Source organism: Bombina bombina, chromosome 6, assembly GCF_027579735.1.
Source record: "Bombina bombina isolate aBomBom1 chromosome 6, aBomBom1.pri, whole genome shotgun sequence".
Classification (NCBI taxonomy): Eukaryota; Metazoa; Chordata; class Amphibia; order Anura; family Bombinatoridae; genus Bombina; species Bombina bombina.
Window position 1 is genome coordinate 748,723,549 of NC_069504.1, and position 26,394 is coordinate 748,749,942.

Sequence of the window (26,394 nt, forward strand, 5' to 3'; positions counted from 1 at the left end):
TTTGGATAAAAAGCTCAAAACAAAATCTAAATTCATGCCACTACTAAATAAAGTTCCTCAGAAGGGGGGCGGAGCCTATGCTTGGAGCGGCAGGGCGTGTTCTAGAGAAGCTCCTGCTTACTTTCTAATTACTTTGTTTTTCTTGTTTATCTAAGAAGAGTTATTTAGCTAAGACTATTTCACTTGAAAGCTAAAGTGGTCTACCTACTTCACCAGAAGTCCAGGAGTGGATAACAGACACTCTGACCTAGGTTATCCAAGTGAGCTGCGCATCTCCTTTGTACACTAGGCCTTCATAGATTTGGAGCTAGTGATTAGCGTGGTTCGGGCTGCCGTATACATTACCCCCAGGCCTCTGGGCCAAAACGTACACAGATACGCTTATTTTTCTAATTATTGGTTCTATACCTTTGATTTATTGGGGCTACTCTACATGGTCTGGCCCACTCTACAACATGGAGGATATTTTACAGAAACTGCAGACAATTTTCACAGATTTCAGAATGGAGCTGACTAGTCAGATCGAACGCCTGGGACTGAGTGCTAACCCTGATGGTATTCAATGTTTGTATCGCTGGCATTTATCGGTAGCTAAGCCTATGCCTTTGGAACAGGGGAGAAGGGCCCTTGCTACTGGATCGCTGAGTCCTATTTGCTTGTTTACCTGACTGACACAATGGAGAGAGATGGGCGCCTACATACGCAATTGAGTCTGCAATCGTTTGTCTTAGTGCTGCAGTGCTGGTCTGAAGGAGCCGCAGCTGCGGTCATGGAAACCTCACCAAGAAGCTTTGAATCCTCATTGGGGCTTATCCTTTGGTATTATGATGTGGGGTGAGATAACTATTGTCCAGCCAACAGAGACTATCTTGCTCCATGCGTGGGACATTGAGTAGTTTCTGCTTGAGACATTCCCCAGTTAGTTATAAGACTTATATAGTTATGTGAATAGCTAGACAAAGCTTTCAGCTATGTATTTTTGTTTGCATATCACCAATATGGACTCTCATTAGCAATTCCTGTACGCTACAATACACAAGATGACTTTTCTAGTCTGATTCAATATGTTTTTACTGTAGCAGGAAGTCAATGACGTTATGTGAATGTTATAACAACCAGAATATATCTTGCAGCTTAGGTATTTAATAACTTTAGTTTGCTGTTTTACATGTATTAGTTTAATATAATAAGGTGTTAACAGTTGCTATGTTATCGGTTTCTATAGAGCCTCACACAAGCTGGTACGAAGCTTTAGTTTTAACTGTTTAAAGCCTGCTTGTTTTCTAAGTGCTGTAAGACACATTATATTTATATTCAGTGATTTATTTTTTAGAAATAATTACATGGCTGCTAGTCTTGAAATTTTTTTGTTTGTACTACTAAGCTAGGCTTGAGCTCTTATGGATATGTTTTAGGATCGTGATCCAGCTAATCTTTATGTACATATACTGTTTTTCCGGTCCACTCCTTTACATAGAAAACATGTCCCTCCCCTTATAAGTTTTATTATCAAGCAGCCAATATTTCTATTAATCAGCACTGATAGCTAGAGACCTCATGATATGTAACCAATTTAATGACCAGCTCTGATACTGCATGTTATTTCAGTTACTGTGAGTATGCAAAGAATGTGTGACTATACTGTGGTTTTTGTTTTATATTATTAGATTGTTGTAGTTTATATCCTCTATAAACTACGAAGGATATTACTTCTACCTAGAGTCAGCTGTTTTTTTTTATGCACTTTCCTATAATAAGGTATGCGTATATATATAGGGTCTTATGTTTCTTTAATATAACACTTCCCCTCCCTTTGTTAGTGATGGTTATGCATGTTTAAAGGGCTTTTTGTGATGTAGCTCTGTTTAATATGCTCTACTACTATGCAAAAGAATTGTAAGGGACCTTACATTAATGCAATCCTCCTGTTTCTACATAATAGATATGTTAGAAGTCTGAAAGTGTCCTCAAGCATGGTTTGGAGGTAAAAAAACTGAGGATGAATATTTGCAACCTTTTTCTTTTTCCCATTTTATTGATGCTCTTTAGATAGTATGTGACATTACTGTATTCCAATTTATTTTACATTTATGTACCCTTCTGATCCTGAGACATGTTTTTGTCAATGATCATATTGCCGGCTTATTTTGTTGTTGCATATTGGAATTTTTGTTTGTCTTCTTTTACCCTCAATAAAAAAAAAAAAAAAAATAATAAAGTTCCTCAGATCCGAGTATTCCTAAAAATGGTTATGGAAGATTTCTTGAAAATTAAAGAAACTAAAATTTCTAACATAAGTCAAGATGAAGCTGAGGCTTTAAATGAAATTAACTCATGGGACGAAATTCTAATCAAACCCTCGGACAAGGGGGGTAACATTGTTATTTGGGAGAAAGAGAATTACATATTGGAAGCAAAAAGACAACTTTTGGATAAGAAATGCTACAAACATTTATTCTTAAATCCCACTGCTCAATTCCTAACTGAATATAATACCATGATTGAAAATGCTAAATTGGAAGGCCTAATTAGCCAAAACGAATGGCTTTTCTTACAAGTAAAAAATCCAAAAGTATCAACTTTATATCTGTTACCGAAAGTTCACAAGAACAAGAACAAACCACCGGGGAGACCAATTGTTTCTAGCATTAGCATTTTATGTGAACATGCGAGTAGATTTTTAGATTTATACTTACGAGATATTGTTTGGTCCTTACCATCTTTCATTAGAGACACCATGGACATTTTAAGCAAGATCAATGAGCTATCAGTAGAGAGTGAAGCCATTTTAATAACATGCGATGTGGAATCGCTGTACACGTCAATCAAGCATGAAAAAGGTTGTGGAGCAGTTAATTATTTTCTCAGTATGGAGTCTATTGATAAACAAAAATGTAATGAATTCATCCTAACTCTACTCAATTTTGTCTTGAAGCACAATTATTTTGTATTCAATGATAACTTTACCTACAGATCGAAGGCACCGCTATGGGTTCATCATGTGCACCCACATATGCCAATATTTATTTAGGCTGGTGGGAGAGGGAAATTGTTTTCCATGAAGATCTATTTGAATACACTAAACATATCAGTCTCTGGTGCAGATACATAGATGATCTGTTCATAATCTGGACAGGTAGTGAAACAATGTTCAAAGAATTCAATACCATTTTGAATACCAATGATATGAACCTAAATCTCTCAATAAAAAATCTGAGTAAATACAAAATAGAATTTCTTGACGTGGTAATCTATAAAGATGAGGATAATAAATTGAAGACTGACCTTTATAGAAAAGACACAGCTACAAACTCAATATTACAGTTTGATAGCTGTCATACATGGCAGACGAAAAGAGCCATTCCAATAGGAGAATTCCTTAGAATCAGAAGGAATTGTACTGATGATCTTGTGTTCAACAAGAGAGAATAAGAACTAAAATTACGTCTTAAAGAAAGGGGTTATACTCACCGAGTAATTCGGAAGGCCTATCAAAGAGCAAAGAGGACTCCTAGAGACCAATTATTGATTAAAAAAAAAAAGAGAACCTATGTCTCTAATGACAAAATGCAATTTGTAACCACAATTAATGCTGCCACCAAACTATAAGTGACATATTGAACCGTGACTGTGGTATTCTCAAATCTGACAATGATATATCTCATTTTGTGGGGTAAAAAATCATCAGCTAGAGGAGAGCCCCCACAATTGGTAAGAAACTAGTCAGAAGTCATTTTATCAGAAAAAAAACAAGCAATAAAAACGTCTGCGGAACATATACATGTGGTTCGTGCAGTTATTGTAAATATGTCCATAATGAGAGAGAATATATCACAGTTACTGGTAGCACCAAAATAATGTTTGGTTTTGCAAATTGTAGAACTAAAAATGTGGTATTATTGTCTTCTCTGTGTATGTGGTAAAAGGTACATAGGGATAACTACACGTGAACTGTGCATAAGATTGGGAGAGCACATAAACAGTATTCAAAACTGTGAAAGTGATAAGAAAAAAGATAAAAACCTCACGCCCGTCACCCGACATTACCTAAAAAAACATGGAACCAAACCAGATATAAGAAAATCAGTATTACAGGTAATCAAACCAGGTATTAGAAGTGGTAATGTCGAAACAATGCTCTTACAAGCAGAATGTAGATGGATATTTTGGCGGAATACCTTAACCCCTATAGGCCTTATTGAACAAGATGGCTATGGCTGTTTTCTATGAATAAGCTTATGTAAAATCATGCCACGTTTTCAGGTTCATTAGTATCCATATAAGTCTACACAGAATTATTGTGTCAATAGTGCATTATTAATATATGGATATATAACCATCCCATCAACAATATAATGCCGTCACTATCAAAAAATACAGGTATACCAACTAGTCCACTAGTAATCAGAGTTTTTTTTCATTATCTTTTGAATAATCCATTCACTATGGAGTTACACTAATCATTTTGGTATATCAATGAGGATATTTGTTAAACATTTAACTGACTATGACTGTCATAGTATTATTACCTTTTTTATATGAGGTGGATTACTGTGACACCTATTGATAGAATTCTATAGAGAACAATTATTGGTTCTCACTTATAAACATTATACCTATCAACTAGAAAAGATAAGCCGGTATATAACCGATTAATTGATAATACGTATTAAGTGGTGTGAACACATCATGACCTTTTTTTTGGCAAAAGTAATAATTATAACCTGCAAAACTTGCAAACAAGTTCAAGTAAATATTTATTATTTTTTAGGAAACTATGATTTATTCCAATTAATATTTATGCAAACCGTGGGTAAGAATAAACACACTGAATGAATAATAAATGGATGCACTATTTTGTGATCACTGATGCATTCTGTGTAGTGTATCTATACATTTTATATTCTGTCATGATTCCTAGTGATGGTTGAAAATGATGGGTCAATAGTACTGTCGCTTTAATTTTTAATTAATTTTTGCACGGAACATGTGGACCCACATTTTGTCACTTAGATATGCTACTCTTTAGTAAACGCCGTCTTTTTGATGGAGGTTTTGCAGGTATCTTAAGCAATTGTACCTTTGTATTGTTTTCATTACCATAGGCTTAATTTTCAATGTGACATAAACATTAGTAACGTTGTAGTCACGTGATATACACCTATCCAATGATAGGAGGGCCTCAGTGATAGGTCCGGATCGGGGGGGGGTGTAACTTTTCGCATTCCTTGATTGGCTAAATGATTCCTTTTAGGTAGGATGGCTTTCCCAAGTCGGGTTAGCCTTTGAGAAAGCCGAGGCACGGCGAAATGCGCATCAGGCGCTAACAGAGACCAGTAATGCCCATATTATATTCCTCATAATAGTAACTTATAGACTACCTTAGTAGTTATCAGATATTGAGTTATTGCGTCTTGGCATCTGGTGTTTAAGTCTCAGAACGACACTTACCGCTCCAGTACTGCACTTTATAGAAGAGGTGAATCCTCTTTTGTAGTTAAATTTCTGTGCAGTCCGTGAGCCTTTTTTGGTTTGTACAGTTCTGAGGGTCTGCCATTGCCTTGATCTACAATTAAGAAATCCGGTATTACTGGTACTCATCTTTATGTGTTTTTCTTTTAATGTAAGTTTTATATACACCTACATGGTTAGTCTACACATTTTATGAATGCTATCAAAAAATGTTAAGTTTTAATGTATATTCCTCCCTTGGTGGCTTTTCCTACCTCAATTGTGTATTAATCAGTACGATTTGAGTGCTCTATTACTGTCCACTTTCCCCTCTCTTTTTGAAATATTTGTACTAACTTACCATTAACTTATTCTTCAGATAAATTGTATTATCACAAAGACTGTCTATACATCCCTAAGCTACTTCAAAACACTATCCTTACCAATGTTCACTGTGCCCCCTTATCCGGTCATCCTGGAATACGTGGGACTCTTGATTTGCTTAAACGCATGTATTGGTGGCCTAACATGGCAACTACAGTCACTAATTTCGTCAATTCTTGTATTACCTGTCAACAATGTAAACATCAAAAGAAGAAACCATATTGGTTGCTTATGTCTCTCTCTATTCCTAACAGACCATGGTAACACATTACCATGGACTTTAACGTCCAATTACCCCCTCCTCTAAGAATACCACTATATTTGTGGTAGTCGACAGACTCACAAAAATGGCACATTTTCTACCTTGCCGTTCTATCCCTTCAGCATCTCAAATGTCACAACTTTTTCTTGACTACATAGTGAGATACCATGGTCTTCCAACGACTTGTACTTCTGACCGTGGTTCGCAATTTACTTCCAAATTTTGGAGAGAATTATGTACTGTTTAAGGAATTACTCACTCTTATAGCAACACCTACCATCCTCAAACTAACGGTCAGACTAAAATGGTGAATCAGTGGCTTGAACAGTATCTCAGGTGCCAATGTTCTCAAAAACAAGAAAATTGGTCAACCCTTTTACCGTTAGCCGAATTTGCGTATAATTCCAACAACTCCTCCACTAAATTATCTCCTTTCTATGCCAATTATGGTTTTCACCCTACCTCCCTTTACTTTACTCACGCCTCCACTGCGTGTCCAACTATCAATGATACCACCAATACAATGACCCAGACTTTTGATTTATTGCAGAGCAACATGCGGAATGCACAGGCTTATCAGAAATTTTACTATGATAAGAAACACAGGGCTCCTCCTGCTTATGTTACAGGTGACAAAGTTTGGTTATCTACAAAAAATACTCAGGCTCAATATTCCATCCAAGAAGCTTAGCCCCCTCTTCATTGGTCCTTATACCATCTCAGCTGTTGTCAATCCTAATGCTGTCACTTTGTCTCTTCCCTCCACCTTCAAGATTCATTCCACTTCATGTTTCTCTGCTCAAACCTTTTCGCCCTCCAAGGGATGTGCTCGTTCAACCTTCGCTGCCTGCTGTTCCTGTTGACTCTCAGGAAGGATTTGAGGTGCATTCTATCATTGACTCCAGGTACCTTCACGGTGTTCTGCAGTATTTGATCCATTGGAAGGTTTATCCCCCTTTGGAGGATTCATGGTAACCTGCTACGAATCTGTCGGCGCCTTGCTTGGTTTCCCTCTTACGTCGTCGTCATCCTGACCGCCCTCATCCTTGAACCCCTGAGGGGTTCTCTTTGAGGGGGAGTCATGTAATGATATGTATGCTTCCTTATAATGATATGTATTATTTATTTTATCATATCTTACAGTTTTACTGTTCCTTTAAATATGGGCTCATCTCATGTTATACACATTGGTATCTTATATTATCCACAATCATTCATATTATATTTTTGATACCCAATTGATGCAATTACCTACAGTACTGTATACTTAGATCTCTCCATTAATGAGATACAGTTATATCCCTTATTATGGAGATATTATCAAGGCATATTAAAGCTTATAATTACCACTGCCCATACTAAGCAGTGTACGTGCAGTTTACCACTCCGCTACAACCTCCCAACTCAAACTTTATTAATAGTCTTTATCTGGACATCTCATTTAACTATAAGATATTATTTAATATCTATTTTACAGGTGGATAACAAAGGGATCTTACATATAGTGTAGTGACCCCTAGTGGGAAGGGAATGTATTAAAGGGATACTAACCCCAATTTTAAGCAACTTTCTAATTTAATCCTATTATCAATTTTTCTTTGCTCTCATGTTATCTTGATTTGAAAAAGCAGTAATGAAAGGTTAGGAGCCAGCCCATTTTTAGTTCAGCACCTGGGTAGCGCTTGCTGATTGGTTTGCTACATTTAGCCACAAATCAGCAAGTGCTACCCAGGTGCTGAGCAAAAAATGGGCTGGCTCTAAAGCTTACAGTACTGCTTTTTCAAATCAAGATAGCATGAGAACAAAGAAAAATTGATAATAGGAGTAAATTAGAAAGTTGCTTAAAATCTCATGCTCTATCTGAATCATGAAAGAAAAAAAATTGGGTTTAGTATCCCTTTAAGGGCTGTAGCCTGGCAGGGATGAGAATTTGAAAGAAAGATGGAGATGCATTAATGTTGCAGTTTAAGGGGAGTGACTCATTGGGGGTTTAAGAGCAGATGTTCTGGAGAGTTCTGCCTCTTTCGTCCAGTGTTTCTTCCAGAAGTTGGAGTTGCCCACCCTCCCTTCCCTAGAAAAGAAATAATTTGGGGCAGCATGAGAAGCGGCTGCGATATTTGCTTTAGTTAACACGGCGGGGGTAGGTTTAGTTGAGTTAGCCTTGGGTAAGCCCGTGTTCGTAATGTTTTGACCTCCACCAGTCTCCTGTCAGCTCTGTCGGCTGTCAAGAGTTTGGACCCTTAAGGGTAGGAGTGGTAATTTGCTCTAGCAGCGAGAGGTAGCGGCCTAATTTGGAAGCCTTGGGGTGGAGTCATTGGTCAGGCTGTAGGAAAGGCGACATCACTAGGTCCGAGCCTAGGGTGCCTTATCCTCGCAGGTAGGCAGGCCAGAAGAAATCATCCTAACCCCCTTGGCTAATATTTGATGGGGCGGAGTCATCCGGGGGACTCCGTCATATGCTGAAGCGAATTTGGGCCTCTACCTTCCAATGTAGGAGATATTGTTAGGGACTCATGCACGCCAGGCATATTTGCATATGCTGTCGGTTACTGAGTTGCCTACTAGTGTGACGGTTCACACTAGTGATTTAAATAATAAATGCAACTGAGTGAATGCAGATCTGAGTCAAATGTGACCCCGAGACATTGGGCATGCGGGGTAGGAGTAATGATGGAGTTGTTGACAGCTATAGAGAGATTGGGGGTGGAGAGTTTAGAAGGGGGGAAAATAAGGAGCTCAGTTTTGGAGAGATTTAGCTTGAGGTAGTAAGAGGACATCCAGTTGGAGATGTGAGAAAGACAGTTAGTGACACAGGTTAGCAAGGAAGGAGAAAGGTCTGGTGCAGAGTAGATTTGGGTGTCATCGGCATACAAATAATATTGTAAACCGTGGGACTTTATTAGGGAAACTAGTGATGACGTGTAGATTGAGAAGAGAAGGGGACCGAGGACAGAACCTTGCGGTACTCCGACAGAAAGTGGTGACGGGGCAGAGGAGGCCCCAGAAGAGGCTACACTAAAGGTACGGTTTGACAGGTAGGAAGAGAGCCACGAGAGTGCTGTGTCACATATGCCGAAGGATTGGAGGGTTTGGAGCAAGAGAGGGTGGTCAACAGTGTCAAAGGCTGCGTACAGATCAAGGAGGATAAGCAGAGAAAAGTGGCTTTTTGATTTTGCTGTAAGTAGGTCGTTGGTAACCTTAACAATTGCTGTCTCTGTGGAGTGATGGGGACGAAATCCAGATTGCAATGGGTCAAGGAGGGAGTTTATTGTAAGGAAATGGGATAGGCGTGCATAAGCTAGTTTTTCGAGAAGCTTTGATGCAAGATGGAGGAGGGAAATAGGGCGGTAGTTGGAGGGGACGTAGGATCAAGGGAAGGTTTTTTGAGGATAGGTGTGACCAGTGCATGTTTCAGCGATGAGGGAAATATACCGGTGCTGAGGGAGAGGTTGAAAGTGTGTGTGAGTATAGGGGTAAGGGTGGCAGAGAGGGAGGGGAGTAGCTGTGAGGGGATAGGGTCAAGGGGACAGGTAGTGAGGTGAGAGCGCAGTATAAGTGCCGTAACTGCTTCCTCAGTAACAGGGTAGAATGAGCTAAGGTTATGTGGGTTGTGGTTGATTGAGAGCATTTGAGGGGGTGAGAGAATGAAATTATGTTGAGAGCTGATTTCATTTCTGATGGAGTCGATTTTGTTTTTGAAGTGGTTGGCAAAGTCTTGAGCTGACAGAGAAGTTGTATTAGGAGGTGGGGGAGGGCGGAGAAGAGTATTGAAAGTGGAGAACACACTTTTTGGGTTTGAAGAAAGATTAGAGATAAGAGTAGAGAAGTAGTGTTGCTTATGGAAATTAAGGGTAGAGTAGTAGGAGTTCAAGATAAATTTGTAATGTTGAAAATCAGCTGAACTCCAATATACACTCTAATTGAAATACCAGAGATTATATATATATATATTCTATATGTGAACAGTTAGTTTAAACTACACAGGCTATGAATACAATTCTAAAATATAAATATGCTCTTTAAATCTATCAGTTGTAGTTTAACTGCAGTGACTTATGCATATATTTTGTTTTAAAATATTATCTGTAATTAGCAATTTATTTTTTTATTTTTTTTATACTTTACCCATATAAAACAAATCAATATCCAATATTTCTCAACAGGTTCAATCTCACCTCAGAATACCAAAATTGGAGTATGGTTGCATATGGAGAATAAAAGTAGCTGTTATCTTATAATAACTGCAGCAGTTATTCGTCCAGGGTTTCAGCAAAAGAGTTTACCAGCCAAAGTTAGCAAGAGTTAGCCAGCAGCCTCCTTTTTCTCTCTATGCTTGGGATTAAATCATCTGATATCACCCCTCCCCTTTTTTGATCAGTACCATCATTGGTGAGATTGGAAATGCCCAACGGAAGCTTGTCTCGGATTGGCCCTTTGAAACTGAACATGGATTGGTTCATCTGGGAAGTATCTTTTAACAGTCAAGTTTTTTGGCTGTGATACCGGATTTTGGCCATCGGGGGGCAACATGACAAACAAACAGATTCATTTAACCATTTCTAGACAGTAAAAAAAAAAAATTCTTTAAAATATGTATTCAAAATGCCATAATTTCTTTACATTAATAAGTTACATGTTCACATGTACTGGGCTAGGTCACAATATGTCTTCTGATTATTTTAATATGGAACTTCAGTATTCTTTTTAATATCATATTACATTAAAGTAATTTATACTGCTAACTATTCCAAAATTAATAGCATTTAAAATCCTGATATATATATTCATACAAATACATGTCAGTATATTTATAAAAATCTTCAGTAGTGCTCTCCAAATAATATATCAGCCTATGGCAGGGTTATAATACAATGTATTTAATAATAATCCTTTAAAAATATCAACCCTCAATCAATATGCATCTACTAGAAACCATTAAATTAATATAAATATCTGAATTCTTTTATTTAGTTAATATCTATGAGCATATTGGAATATATTTGTAATACCAGGATATGAAACAATATAATACATGTTAAAAACAACTATTAAGATATGCTATACTTCTTATAAAGCTTATAACAGTTTATCTTTAAAACTAGCCTCACTTACAATGGCCTTTCATTCAGTTAACACAATGAGACTAAAATATCCCAGACTTAAAATAACAGCTACTAATATTCAGCAATACAATTAACAGTGCTAATAAACAATAGAATAATATATATATTTAGCTGTTTAGCTGCAATTTATTCTAATACAATTCTACTTTAAAATATCAAAATTTTCACAGATAATTTATTTAGCCTACAAGATACAAATTTGACACTATACAGGGCTATGGCTACCAGTTTTAAAATATAATTTATTTCTTTAAGTCTGCTACACACAGCAACAATGAATTGTTTGCTTAAATGTTTGCATACAAAAAGTAAGCTAAGAGCTATTTAAGGCTATGCAAATTTAAAAGCACAATTTGCTATAGTAATCTTTTAATACATTACCAAGATGAATGCCAATCGATATCCAGTATTCCTTAATAGGAATTATTTCACCTCAGAATCACCAATAAGTATATTTTGCAGTCAATGAGAAAAGGTAGATCAGCTTTGCTTGAGTAAAATGGTATCTCACGCCCAACAAACCAGTTACAAGTTTAGCTCAGCAGAATCTGTCCTCTTTCTATCTTGCATTAAATTTATATAAAGTTTTTCCATCATAGGTGATGAATAGAGGTGGCCCTCCTTGTCCCTTCTGATTGGATATCTGGAATATCTCATCGGATTGGCCCTTAACGGAGCTGAGCATGTTCACCATGGAAACGCATCTTTTGAACAGCTAAATCCTTTAACTGTCATATTGGGTTTTGGCCCATTATTTCACCTCAGAATCACCAATAAGTATATTTTGCAGTCAATGAGAAAAGGTAGATCAGCTTTGCTTGAGTAAAATGGTATCTCACGCCCAACAAACCAGTTACAAGTTTAGCTCAGCAGAATCTGTCCTCTTTCTATCTTGCATTAAATTTATATAAAGTTTTTCCATCATAGGTGATGAATAGAGGTGGCCCTCCTTGTCCCTTCTGATTGGATATCTGGAATATCTCATCGGATTGGCCCTTAACGGAGCTGAGCATGTTCACCATGGAAACGCATCTTTTGAACAGCTAAATCCTTTAACTGTCATATTGGGTTTTGGCCCACGGGTGGCAGCATGACAAACACAAACAAATTCACATTTAACTATTTCTAGACAGTGAAAGAAAATATTTCTTTAAAATGTGTAACAAATACCATAATTTTCTTACATTAGTAAGTTATATGTTTATATGTACTGTATTATATCACATTATTTATTCTGATCAATTTGACATTGAACACAGTATGCCCTTAACACCATACCATATCAAAACAACTATACTGCTAATTATTCCAAAATTGGTAGTATTTAAACTCCTGATATATTGCATTTATGCAAATACAGCATTTTACATTTCTGTGTATTTCTTCCTGAATATATTAATCTTGTCTATGTAGATCTGAAATAAAAATAAATGTTAATAATCACTTCTCTTCAGGTCCATAAACATCTATTCATGTTCTTAAATACACAGAGGCTAAGACATTTATGCTTTCAAAATATGCATGTATATATATATATATATATATATATATATATATATATATATATACATCCATTTCTATGCAGTATCTTGTATTTATTATCTTTTAGCCCCATCTGAAACACAGAAAACAACATGTTATATATCATCCAAACATGGGACTATAACAATTGCTATTCAATCTATACAGATTTAAATCTATCTCCCAGATATATATTCAATATAGTCTGGGGCATAGATTTGATATGTTTATCTGCAATATTATCAATGTAGTTATTATTCAATACAGCAATTACCCCCTTAATATAATATGTCCAGACTCAATATATATACGTATATGGGTTATTTGAATTATTTCAAACATACACATGAAACTATTGGCATTATTTATTTTTCAAAATGTATTTATCTTTATCTTTGCCACACAGGGAATTTCAAATGCCAATTTGTCTGCTCTCAGTAAATGGAGATTTCATAAACAGCATAGGTCATTTTACGAGTAGTTGTAAAAGTCACAATACAACATATTTTCTGTTTAGCTAGCAATACAGACGTGTATTTGATGTTTAGGGGCAATTAACACCTCTATGCTAATCACTGTGTATTCAGAATTTTACCTGTTCATCCAGTTCATAGATCTAGAATGTGTCTCCCTGCACAACATGAATCATTTTACACATCTGTGTTAATTTTCAGTTCCTTTGAAAGATGTTTGTAGCTTCATCTAGGGGGCAAATACTTCCCTTTTGTTTCTTGGGACATCCTGTCTGCAATTTTAGTCTTGAAATATGTTTATTCGAACTTGTGGGGGTTTTGTGAATCAAATCCTGACATCAGAATTTCAATCCTATTTCAGTAATATCTGATAAAAATATGGTTTCATATATAAAACCATTCCCCTGTCCTATTGACATATATATATATATATATATATATATATATATATATATATATATATATATATATATATTTACCTGTACCCTGACATACAGCATGTTTTATATTCAGCACTGCACTGTATCCCAACATGAATAGAATATATTCCATATTTCTAATAAATCCTGAATGCATGAATCTTGTCTATGGTCCATATTCATAGGACATCTTGTTATTATATGTCTGGAAAATATAGAGATACAGAGGTTATTATTCCATACAGATTAATATTTCATATCTGTATATCTCACTTTGAGAGGATACAATACACAGGATATCATTTAAAATATCAATTAGATATGTACTTCTTAGATGCCTGGAATGAAAGAGATAATTGTTAGAATGCTCATTTTAAATCCTAAAACATTATATGCTTCCAAAATATATATATATACATACATACACACATTAATTTCTATGCAGTGTTTAAAATTATACAAAAATCCAGCAGATTATACATTGTTATATAGTTATTTAACTTTTCATTAGATTTCTGGAAAACAGAGAGAATAAAAAAAAATGTTTTTATCTTTAAGTCGATGGTTCAGTGTTTGTATACTTGACACAGCAGGGACTAATTAACAAGTCTATGCTAATCACTATGCAGTCAAAATTTTATTTGCTTATCTAGTTTTAGGTTCAGAAAGTTGTCTCCATACATTCCCTGCTACCCCCTGCAAGGCTGTGAGCTTCAAAAGCTATGTTATCTTTTAATTAGGATAAACGGGTCTTCACCAAGCCAAAACCATTTGGCAGGGGGTTTGTGATTTACAGTGGAATAAGACTGTTGTAAATAGCCTCATATTTAATTAATCCTGTCTGCATTTGAGTCTTAAGATGTGTATTCAAATCATGTGGGTTTTGAGTCAATTCCTGACATCAGAATTTCAACCCTATTTTAATAATATCTGATACAAATATGGCTTCATACATAAACAATTTATTTTGTCATATATATATATATATATATATATATATATGTATGTCATTCACCTGTACCCTGACATAATTCCCCCTTCCAATTTTAAATAGAAGTAGGACACATGTATTTGAATTGGCTTAAAGTCAGTGGTACTTGGTGAGGGTATTGACCGTATGCATCATAGACAGTCTTCTATGTAGAGAGTCCGTCATTTTTGAGCCTTCATGTTTATCAGTTAGGCATCTTTAAACTACAGTATATCTTTAGTGTATTTGGAGATATGACTTCATTCTCACTCTGACTTGTAGTTGGGACCTAGGATGACACACTCACAATTGATTGATATGGACCCATTTATCTATGAAATTATCACTTTTGGGGATCCTTATTTTATAGGCCACTGGAGATATTTTGTCAGTAATGACAAAAGGACCTTTCCATGATGGAAGAAATTTCTTCTCCCTAACCTGATCTCTTCCAAAGTTATAAAGATAAACTTTATCATATATTTCATATTCCTTTTTGGTTGTTTTTAGGTCATAACAGGTTTTAGTGGCAGTTGCGGCTTTCTCTAAATTCCTTTGAGCAAATGCAAAGGCATATTACAGGCGCTTTCTTAGGTTCTCCACATATTGATGTGTATTGGCAGCGTTTAGCAAACTCTGGTCTGATGTACGGTACAGTAGATGTTGAGGTAGAACCATTCTTCTACCAGTCAACAGTTCAAAAGGTGACATCTTGGTAGCACTACTTGGAGTCGCTCTTAATGCCATTAGGACTAGAGGTAGTTTTACATCCCAGTCTTTACCCATTTCACTCACAAACTTTTTGAGGATTTTAACAATGGACTGGTTGTAACGCTCTACACCAGCACTTGAGGCAGCTCTATAAGCAATATGGAGCTTTCTTTTAACCCCTAGTATTTTCCACATTTTGGTCATCACTTCGCTAGTGAAGTGGGTTCCCCGATCTGATTCGATTCTTTGGGGTAAACCAAATCTGGAAAACACGTGGTTGATGAGCAATGCTGCGCATGTTTCAGTACTATTGTTAGGTGCACTGATGCACTCTACCCATTTAGTGAACAGGCATGTCACTGTTAACATGTATTTGTTACCTCTTGATGACCTAGTTACTGGACCAATAAAATCAATTTGTATATCTGACCATGGCATTACCATCCCCCTTTTCTGCAATGGCGCTCTATGCGCAGGTGCAGTGGGTTGTAACTGTGGACAGATTAAACACCCTTGACAGTAGGTTTGAACATCTTTCAACATGTGTGGCCAAAAAGCGTAGTCACGCAATATTTCATACGTGAGTTTGGCACCACAATGACCAGATGTGGGAGCATCATGGGCATGTTGAAGCATTAGACCTCTGAACTTGGTGGGTACTACCCATTGCTGGATGCCAGTTTTGGAGGTTCTAATTAACAAACCATCCTGTAACTTGAATTGTGATCTGGACTTCGTTAAGATTCTAAGATCTTCTTTGCCAATACAATCATCTTTTGAGATGGGGTTGCTTTCATGATCTTCTATGTGTTTATAGAAGATGCCTACAATGGGGTCTTCTTTTTGACTAGTGATCAGGTCCTCACTAGGAGAATCCTGACTCCATTGTACCAAGTTAGGCTCACTCTGTTGTTTTGCCTGGTTTCTGGTAATGGCTTCTACCTGAATTGCACCCATTAAGTGGTCGATATTAAGAAGTTCTCCAGTTATGGCTCCTTGTTTGGCTAATGAATCCGCAAGATCATTGCCTTTCTTATCAGGACCTAGAACCCTGGAATGACCCTTGGTCTTTTTCCAGTGTATGGTTAAATCATTGGATACCACCAGATTATCAATTTTCGCAGAACAACTTGCCATGCTTGACTGGTTTGTTATTGCTTTTCTACATGCTGTCACGCACATAATTTGAGTCAGTAATGATTACAAATTCATGAATACCATGTTCAATAGCTTTTAGAACAGCAGTGAGTTCTGCAACTTGACTGGATCTTAGTCCAATGTTGAAACCTATAGAAATATTTGGGAATCCATTTGCCCAAGTTATAACAATGCCAGCGACTAATCTGTGCTCATTATCAATATTGTCATGGTAAGAACAACCATCAACGTATACCCAAGGTAATGTTTGACAATGGTCCGCATTGTACATTTTATATGGGGAAAGCAATTGTTCCTCCAGGAAATCATCTTCTGATAATTCTTCCCCAGGATCCTTAGCAGTACAGTCGTGGAGCTCAGCAAGCCCCTGTGCGACTGGATTCTTTTTATTCTGCTTGTAGCTAATTTCTAAAGGCCAGCCTTGTAATGAGTTGTTGAATGAGTCCACGCTGTTATGCGGCTATTAGACAAATTCCCATCTCTTATTCTCTCACTTTGCAAATATAGCAAAGGCTGGTGGGCCGTTTCTACAATAATTTCCTCGCCCTGTATATATCTGCGGAAATTTTGTAGAGCCCATACAGTAGATAAGAGGGCTTTTTCGCAATTGCTAAATTTCATTTCTACTGGGGATAGAGTTTTGCTTGCATAAGCAATGACTTTACTTAAATTATCATGCTTTTGGTATAAAACAGCACTCATGCTTATATCTGTGTAACCTGTCTCTAAGAAGAAAGATTTACCACCTTCAGGGTACGCTAAGCAAGGTGCTTGAGTGAGTTTTCTCTTCAGCTCTCTGATGGCTGTCTCTTGAGTCTCACTCCAGTGCCATTTCACATCCTTCTTTAGAAGAAGTAGTAGTGGTTTAGCTAATTCTGCATAATTATCAATGAACTTGTGAGAATAATTTGTCATACCCAGGAATGATCTCAATTCTTTTAAGTTAGTTGGGTTTTTAGAATTTACTATAGCTTCCACCTTTTTCTTCTAAGGATTTAGCCCTTCAGAAGTAACTTCATGTCCCAAGAAGTTTACACGAGTGCGGCACCATTGAGCTTTTTGTAGGGATAATTTGACACCTGCCCTTTTAAGTTGGCTGAGGACGTGTTTAAGCTCTGCTATGTGTTTTTCAAAGTCTGTGCTTTTGATTAAAACATCATCAACATAAGATAAGGTCCACATTTCCAGTGCATCAGGCATAGCCTAATGCATGAATACAGCAAATTCATGTCCAGAATTTATGTATCCAAAAGGAAGTCTCTGAAATGCATACTGGACCTTTTGGAATGAGAATGCCAGCTTATACTGGTCCTCCTCATGTACCTTTATGGTCCAATATCCCTGTGCACAATCAATGGCAGTGAATATTTTGGATCCCTGCATCTGTGCTAGGCACTGGTCAATATATGGCACAGGCCAGCCAGACATATACACTCGTTTATTTAGCTGTCTTAAGTCAGCACACAAACGCCATTGTCCATTGGGCTTAAGAACACCTAGAATAGGATTGTTGTAAGAGCTGTGCACCTGTGTGATAATCTCTTTCTTCCAAGTTTCTTATGATTTCTGCAAGAGAATCATATGAGGCTAACGGAAGTCTGTATTGTTTAACAAAGACAGGTGGCGCATCAGGATCTGTTTGTATTCTTGCAATGTGCAAGTCTGTAGTTCCACAGTCATAAGAGTCCCTAGCAAAAATATCCTTGTACTCCATCAGGAGTTCTCACAGCTGTTGGCATTCATTATCGCTGGAACAGCCATTAGCTAAGGATATTTGCTCTTTGACTATTTGCTGAAATCCTGGAAAGATTTCAGGCTGTCCTATTTCATAGGCTTCTTCCAATCTAGAGGTGAGATCCCCTTGATTATAATTTACATTGCCCCCATGACTCTGGGTATTGGGGTATTCTTGCTGTTTGATTGGCTGATCAAATACTAGAGAGGCTTCTTCAATTTTACAGATGCCTTCCTCTGAGCTGAAGGGATACATAGACTGAATTGTAAATAGACCCTCTGGCATAGATGCAAAGGATTTATCTATTAATTGTTCTTCAGTTAAATATCCTTCAGGTATTAGCCCAATTATATTATTCTGGAATCCAAAAGTGTAATAACTTGATTCCAGTGCATATCCTATGGTAGTTCCCTTGGAGTTAATCAAATCTATTTGTATGGCATATCAATGTAAGAGATCACTGCCAACGTATATTTGATTATGGGGAGTATTTAGAACTAAAAACAGGTGCTTCACTGACTTATTACCTATAGAGACAGATAATAAGCACTTAGCTGTGATGTTATAGCTTTCAAACCTGTCATCCAGGCTGTGGACACAGTGGTCTTGGGGAGAAAGATATTTAATCACTTTAGGTTCAGCTATCTGCGCTAATAAGCCTTCGCTTATAAAGCCAGCTTCCTGTTTTAAGTTCAATTTGGCATACTTTGTTGTACCAAGGACATGCACTTGTATAGGGATAAATAGATCCTCTTTAACTCTCTCAATTCCTATGAGGTATTGAGTGTGGCTTACCCCTTTAGGGGTTTTAGCATCCCCCTTGTGGAGAGATATGATTAATACATCGCAGTCTAAGGAAATATTCGCTATCTGTCCAGGCGAAATTTTAAAAGTATTACCATCAGAGCCACTTAAAGGAGTCTGATCATCTATTTGTAAAATAGTGATTTCAGGTACAGAGTTATTCCTGAAATGAATCTCCACAGCATCTGGTTTCTCTTCCACCACATGACAGTTATGTCGGGGCGAGATATAACAGATCTCCCATAATTAATAGGCCTCTTGACCAAATTACATTATTTATGCAATCAATTATGGTGCTTAATCGCTTCAGGAGATCAATACCAATAATTAAACGATCAGTGGGTAGATCCACTATAATGACAGGGTGATTTATGACCCTGTTCCCCATTTTAAATTTTAAAAAGGCCGTACCGTAGACTTTTAGAGAGTCGCCCCCAACACCTATTAGTGAACAATCAAATTCTTTTATTTTAGTTTTGTGGGGTGTTAGCTCATTTAGCTGTGTGTAGTACCTGTGGGATAAAATAGTTGCCTAAGATCCAGTATCAATTAACCCCATGATAGGGTTGGAGACTGAATCTTGCAGCTCAGCTAATACATAATATCTCCCTGCAGTTTCTACCATTTCACACATAAAATTGGCATAATTGCACACTTGTGGGCTTCGCCACGTGTTACATGAATCTGCCGCATTACCTGATGCAGAAGAGGGTTCCCTCTGTAATAGGATCGACTGGGTTCTTGTGTACTGCATCTGTGGAAATAAGGTTCTGAGAACACTGCAAAGGAAGAGATTTGTTAATGCTTTCTGGCTGAGGTTGCTCGTCATCACAGCTAAATCGTCCGTTTCCAGTCTGTGGGGAGAGAATATGATTAGTACCATTATTGACATTTATCATTTTATTTTGTATATCTCTCCCCTCCCTTTCAGGTGATACTGCATTATTTATGACTGTGCCTGTGGCCCAACGCTGGCCACTGGCTGTACCCCTTAAAAAAGGATTGTTAGGTTGCTGAGCCGTAAATGCTTGACTCATATTAGCGACTTGTTCGCTCAACCGAATTAGCTGGGTACTAAGCTGATCTACTTGATCGTACAAGTTACCTCTACCCCTGGGCCTATCCCTTGATGCCCCATAGTAGTGATTCCTGGGCCCCCTCAGAATCAGGGCCGCTGTTTCTATCCTGGCGTGGTTGCCCCTGGGGCTCAACTTGTACTTGGGGTGTCTGGTTACCCTGAGAGTATTTTCGCCACTTATTGTATCTACCCTTGCGGGGTTACCAATTATTTTGTGGGTATTCTCTTTGGGAGTAATTATTTACCTGAGTAGGTCCCCCACTTTTGGGTATAGTCTCTCGGCGCCTCAGCCCGTGTTGGGGGAGGGGTAGAGTTAAACCTCTGTGGAGATGGCCCGTTTCCATGGGCTACCTCCGCATAGGTTTTCTTTTTAGACTCCAAATTGGGGGGGGCTAGGTGACACCCTAGTTTCGGCCACTACTTTAGGATTGGGCTTTTATTCCCCTGTTCACCGGACTGCTGAATAGAGTATAACTTTGTACTCTCTTTGATCAGCCATTCCAATGAGCAGTTCTCATCAAAATCTCTAGCTAAATAAATTTTGATGGGTGCGGGCAGTGCTTCAAAAAATAAATTCACAAATTCTGAGCATTCAAATATGGGATGATCTTCAGCCATACTGTACGCACTTTTCAATATAGAAAGGAACTCTATGGGGCTTTGATTTGCACTACATTTTAAACCATATACAGCTATTTTCGCTGCAGTTTTAGTGAGATGTTGCCCGAATTCCATTAGTGAAGCAAAGAATTTGTGATATTTACCTTCAAATACCCAGGGCAGAAATTCAATTTTTAACCGCTCACTTGTAACTTTCATTATTGATAAAGCATTTTCAAAGGCCTCTAAGTGGTCAATTATGGAAGTGGCCCCCCCTTTGGAGAATGGGCGTACTGCATTCTTTAGGAATTTAATTATTGTAGGGGTGTCATACACTTTATTTAGTACATTACTGGATTTCATTGGGAACTTATTGTTTGAGTTAGGGTGCCTTTCATCTGTCCTATCTTTACTATGCTGAAATCTTACCCATGTATTTTTATATGGGCTGTCTGAGAAGCTAGCCCCCCTTTCTGACCCGCTATAGTAACTGCCCTCTTCCTCTGAGGCGTAATAATCATCTTGTCCTCCAGAGTTAGGTAATTGCCTAGGGGAAAAAGTTATCTCTGGGCCTGAATAAGGGCTATAATTTGGGTACTTTTGTCTATCCTACCGCCTGGTATCTGGAAACTAATTTCTGACCCAGTCCTTAATTGAGTTAGACATTTCAGCATTAGTGTTATTACTTAAAGATTCCTTATTACTGCTGATTTGTCTCTTTAATTTATTTATTTCTTGTTCATATCCTTTTTCAGCCTCACGATATCTAGCTTTTAAAGTTTTATTTTCATTTTGGCATTTTTCATATTCTTCTTCTAAAGCTTTAAATTCAGCCACTAATTTCTGATTATATTTATTTAAGTCAGAAACCTTTTTATTAGCTTCTAGAACCTCTACCTTTCCGTGAATAAAGGCTTCTTCAAATTCTCGTAATGAATCATTTTCAACCCTTAGCCGTCCTAATTGTCCGTCTTGTCCTACCATTTGGCTAGACATCTCACAGCTCAAATACATTAGGATCGGCCAAGTTTTGAAAATTAATTCATCACGCCCCCTAAATTCCGTGCATTTATTAAGTTGCAGTAAAATTTTGTATAATTCACCATCTTCAAACCACATATCTCTAACTAAATCTTTGGCCTTAGCTTTACACCCCTTAATATACATGGAGACATCGTCCCCAATATCAAGTCATTAGGTGGTTCATCGCTTCTAATTTGAGAGTTGTTGCCTGAACCATTTCATGGACAGAGGATCTTGGGGAGGGCACAATTTCATCATGTACAGAAACGCTAGCATTACTTTTTGATGAAAACACCGTTATTTTAGTGTTGTACTTAATAAGATAAAAACGCTAATACAAATTTGACCAATAAGATAGAGGGAAAAAAATATTATTATTAATTTTGAAATATGAAAAATTAATATTTTTTTTTACTAATTTTGAAATTTGAAAAATTAATTTTTATTAATTTTGAAATATGAAAAAATTATATTTTTATCAACTTTTTCAAAAATTAATTTTTAATAATATTTCAAGATATTAATATTAATCTTGAAATATGAAAATCAATATTTAAAATTTTCAAAAAAAATGTATACCTTCAAAAATATTAATTTCGAAATATGAATTATTATTTTTTTATATAATAATTTCTATTTATTACAAATATATTATATCAATGTGATAAATATTAATAATATCTCACACAATGCCTCCACATAATATGTCAGTATATGGCCAGGTTGTAATACAATATATTTAATAATTATTCTTTAAAATAAACCCCCAATAAAAATTTGCATATACTAAGACAATAAAATTAATATAAATTGGGGGGCGGTGCTAGCCACTGAGAGGACTAGTCGCATGGGTGCTGAGCTCCTGACTTAAACTAACGAATATAGCCAAATTCGGTGCTAATTAATAGTTTTAAAAAGTCTATTTAGCTGGTATTACTGAAAGTGTTTGCGGTACCCCAGCGGGGAGACCTGCCATCCCTGCAACATCTACCCCAAAGACTCCTGAGAGAAGGCTAACTGTGGTGCTGGGAGCGGGGCCGCCTGCAGCGGCAGAAAGACCAGCCTGACCCAAAACTTTCCAAGCAGTGATAGTGATCTGCCCTGGGCCACCTACTACACACCAAAGCAACCACAGACCTCTCTATAGAACCTGCCTGATTCTGCCGCTACCCCTGAGGAGGTGAACTACTTTTTCCCGTGGCTGCTGTTGCTCTGCTACTCCGGAGGGCCGGGGCTCCGCTCCGGAGTACCTAAATACCACAGACCGACAACCCTCACCTGCTAACAGAAACCGCCAACCATCCACGCTCCGGAGGGCCGGGGATCCGCTCCGGAGCGCAACGCAGCTGATGCCCGCTGTCCCTGAGAGACAGCCTATCCCGGCATATCCAGAGGCCTCCGGGATTCTGGCAGGGTGATCGCACTAGGACACTTACCTTCTTCCACCACTCCCTGTACAGTGCCCGGTCCCAGGATCTCAGTCGAGTCGGTTGTCTCTGATAGATCAAGGGACCTGTTTTTGCCGATTCCTGCCGCTGCCCACTACAAGAGAAAAGGCGCGAACATCCGCCATTTTGGGCCTTGGGACCCTCTGTCTTCCCGCAAGTTTCGGAGCGACGACTACCCAGAGAGGAGGGGATTCCCACTGACCCTGCATCGGACACCGGCTCTCTCCCACAGACCGGGTAAGACTTTCTCAGTCTCTCTGGCCCCTCTAACCCTTACTCCTGGCAACGGTCCTTTTCACAAGACCCTGACTGGCCACTTAGCAAGGTTGATAAGTTCCTCCCTATGATGCAGTGTTGGGGGCATTTGAAAAACTGTTGTTAGAGTTAGACTGTGTCCCTCTCCGAATTTTCACACCTAACACCCTGCTTCATTGCTCTAAGTTCTGCAGAGGACAAATATTTTATGGGGCACACTTAAAGAATATCCTACAGGCCTTTTGCCCAATACAATCACTTGTTGGTGAACCTCCAAGCCACTGAGATTTCCAGATTATCCATAACTGTCTCTACTGGGGACTACCTGAAAAGCTACATAACATAAGTATTGTCCTGGGGCCTCTTCACAGTGCTACTTTATACTAAAGGCTCCAGGTCTAAACCTCTACTCTGCTATTGGTGTAAGCTTTCACACTCAACCAAGAGAGGCCTGTGCTGTCTACCCTGTCATTAGGTAGCTGCAGAGGTCTTAAACCCACAACAAAAGGAGAGACTAACAGAGACTATCCTGTTTGCTAGAGATGTATGCATAGCTCAATCTCATAACAGTCACTTGTCTTTACTGCAGCTGCTGCGTCAGCGTTACTGTCTTCGAGCATTAGGCACGAAGTGTAGTGTTATGTTTATTTGCTACTTGTTCCCTGTCTAACTACAATTACTTCCTCTCAACAGCATTGAAAATCCTAGCCAGGTATTCTACAGGTATTGTTCTATATTAACACTGTTGTCAACCTAGCATATCCAGCGTGTTCTTAAGGGGCCCACTGTAACTGCATAACCGTTATCAGTCTAACCACCTTTATTTCCTGACAGGCTCCCACCACTGTTGCCTTACTTATTACAGCTGCCTTATTACTGTCTCTGAGACCGTGACCCCTCAAGACTCACCCTTTCCGGCCTAGCTTGTCTAGGCTGGTCACTTCCCCTTCCCCTTTTCCCTTCCTTAGAGTCGTATCCCTTATCCCTGAGTCGAGAGGGGGCCCTGGTGGCCAGGAGATAGCTCACCCTGCCATCCTAATTCTAACCATTTCTCCTTACTGAGATGTACTCCAAAGATATGTAGGTTACTTTTCCATGCCAAGGCCCCAGTCAGTCAGAGAACAGCTGACCATTATAGTGTTGTCACGTGCCCGCAATATTTACTGAAAGCCCATGCAGGTCAACAAAATGCCTCAATCATTCAAAAGGAAACAGAAACCCTTGAATACTCCCAAACGTACAGTGGTGGATCATTTCAGCAACCCCCACTCCAGATCTCGGCCTGCCTCAGATGAAGAACTTTCAGATGCTAGTAGCTCAGCTGAGACCACCGGTGAGTCTACTTTGGCCCAGACCGTGCGACGGTCACTGCGTACTGAAAAGGAGGTTAATAACAACCTTATGGACTCTATCACAGCACTCCTGGCCTCACATCATGACTCTCTATCTAAGAAATTTGAAAAGAGCCACGCGGACCTAAAGCGCGACATAGCCTCCATAGGTGAGCGCACAGACATAATAGAGCGCAAACAGAAGGATCTGATGATAGACCATTCCAACCTCCTAGGGTACTCTCAATGCTTAGCCGAGCAAATTACGGATCTTGAAGTCAAATTAGCAGATCTAGAAGATCGCACCCGACGCAACAACATCCGGGTGAAGGGTATCCCCGAGACTGTCTCCCCACAGGACCTAGAAAAATACCTCCGAGAGATGTTTACTGCGATATTAGGTCCAGAAGAAGGTCAAGAGATGTTGATTGATCGGGCGCACAGAGCGCTGAGACCCAGATTCGGTGAAGGTGATAAGCCTCGGGATGTCATAGTCCGCTTACACTATTACACCTTCAGAGACAAACTCCTCCGAGCCCTAGCAGGGGGCAGAACCCTCCCGAACCCATACTCTGAGGTACAGGTCTACCAAGATCTCTCACCACACACCCTCCAGTTGCGACGCCATTACCAACCCTATACCAGACTGCTGAGGGATAAAGCCATCAAATACCGTTGGGGGTTCCCCGTCAAGTTACATATCACCAAAGAAGGCCATCAATACACAGTCTCCTCTACACAACAGGCTAGAGAACTCTTACAAAAATGGGATCTTTTACCGCCGGATCCGCCTGACTCTCAGATACCTAAGGATCCAAACAGGGGATTGAGGGCCTCGGCCCCAGAGTGGCGGCCTCTCCCTCAAAGAGTGGGAAACCCCCAGAAGAAACCACCACAGTACGTTGAAAAGCTTGCGCCCCCTGGCAGTGCCACTACAGCTCCAGACACAACATGACTTCTCATCTCCCAACACCCCACACTAAACATGGGGTAATGAGGCCCCCTGCTCTCCCCTTGGGCACCAGGTGTGCCTTTTGGGATTTGCTTCGTTTCTGTTTCCTAAAGGACCTTGCATGAATGTTTTCAGTCCCTTCTGTTCTGAGGTTCCATCTAATCTTCTTCCCCTCCCCTTTTAATATTTGTTCTCTTATCATCACAGGGGGATACACAAGTGTTAATACGTTCTAACATTGTTCTTATGATTATAGAATGTATGTTTATATTACATATAGTCGAGAGACTTGTTTGTAGAATAGATTAGTCACCACAGTTAGCCTTAAGGGCGGCTACTCCGCCAGTTTCCTGGATTTAGGGATTCACCTTGACTGTACAAATCCTTCCTCAGGTAACTATGGTACACCATTTTCAGATAATGTTCCGTTGTAATGTCCCCGAGTCTGTACCGTAGGAATAGTTACCATATTACTAATGCTGGTTGTCAGTGAATGCCCTCTTTGGTAGAGAACTGTGCTATAAGAATAGTCTATTTAATACTTTCGCTAATACTATTGTCTGTTCTAGTTGATACCTAATAAGTTTATGTCAATGTTCAATTTCTTATGCTATGTTTACCCTAGCTGAGACGTGTTAATGCTTTGTTCATGTTAAGCTGTGTATTTGCCATGTACGACTTACCGCACACCATATG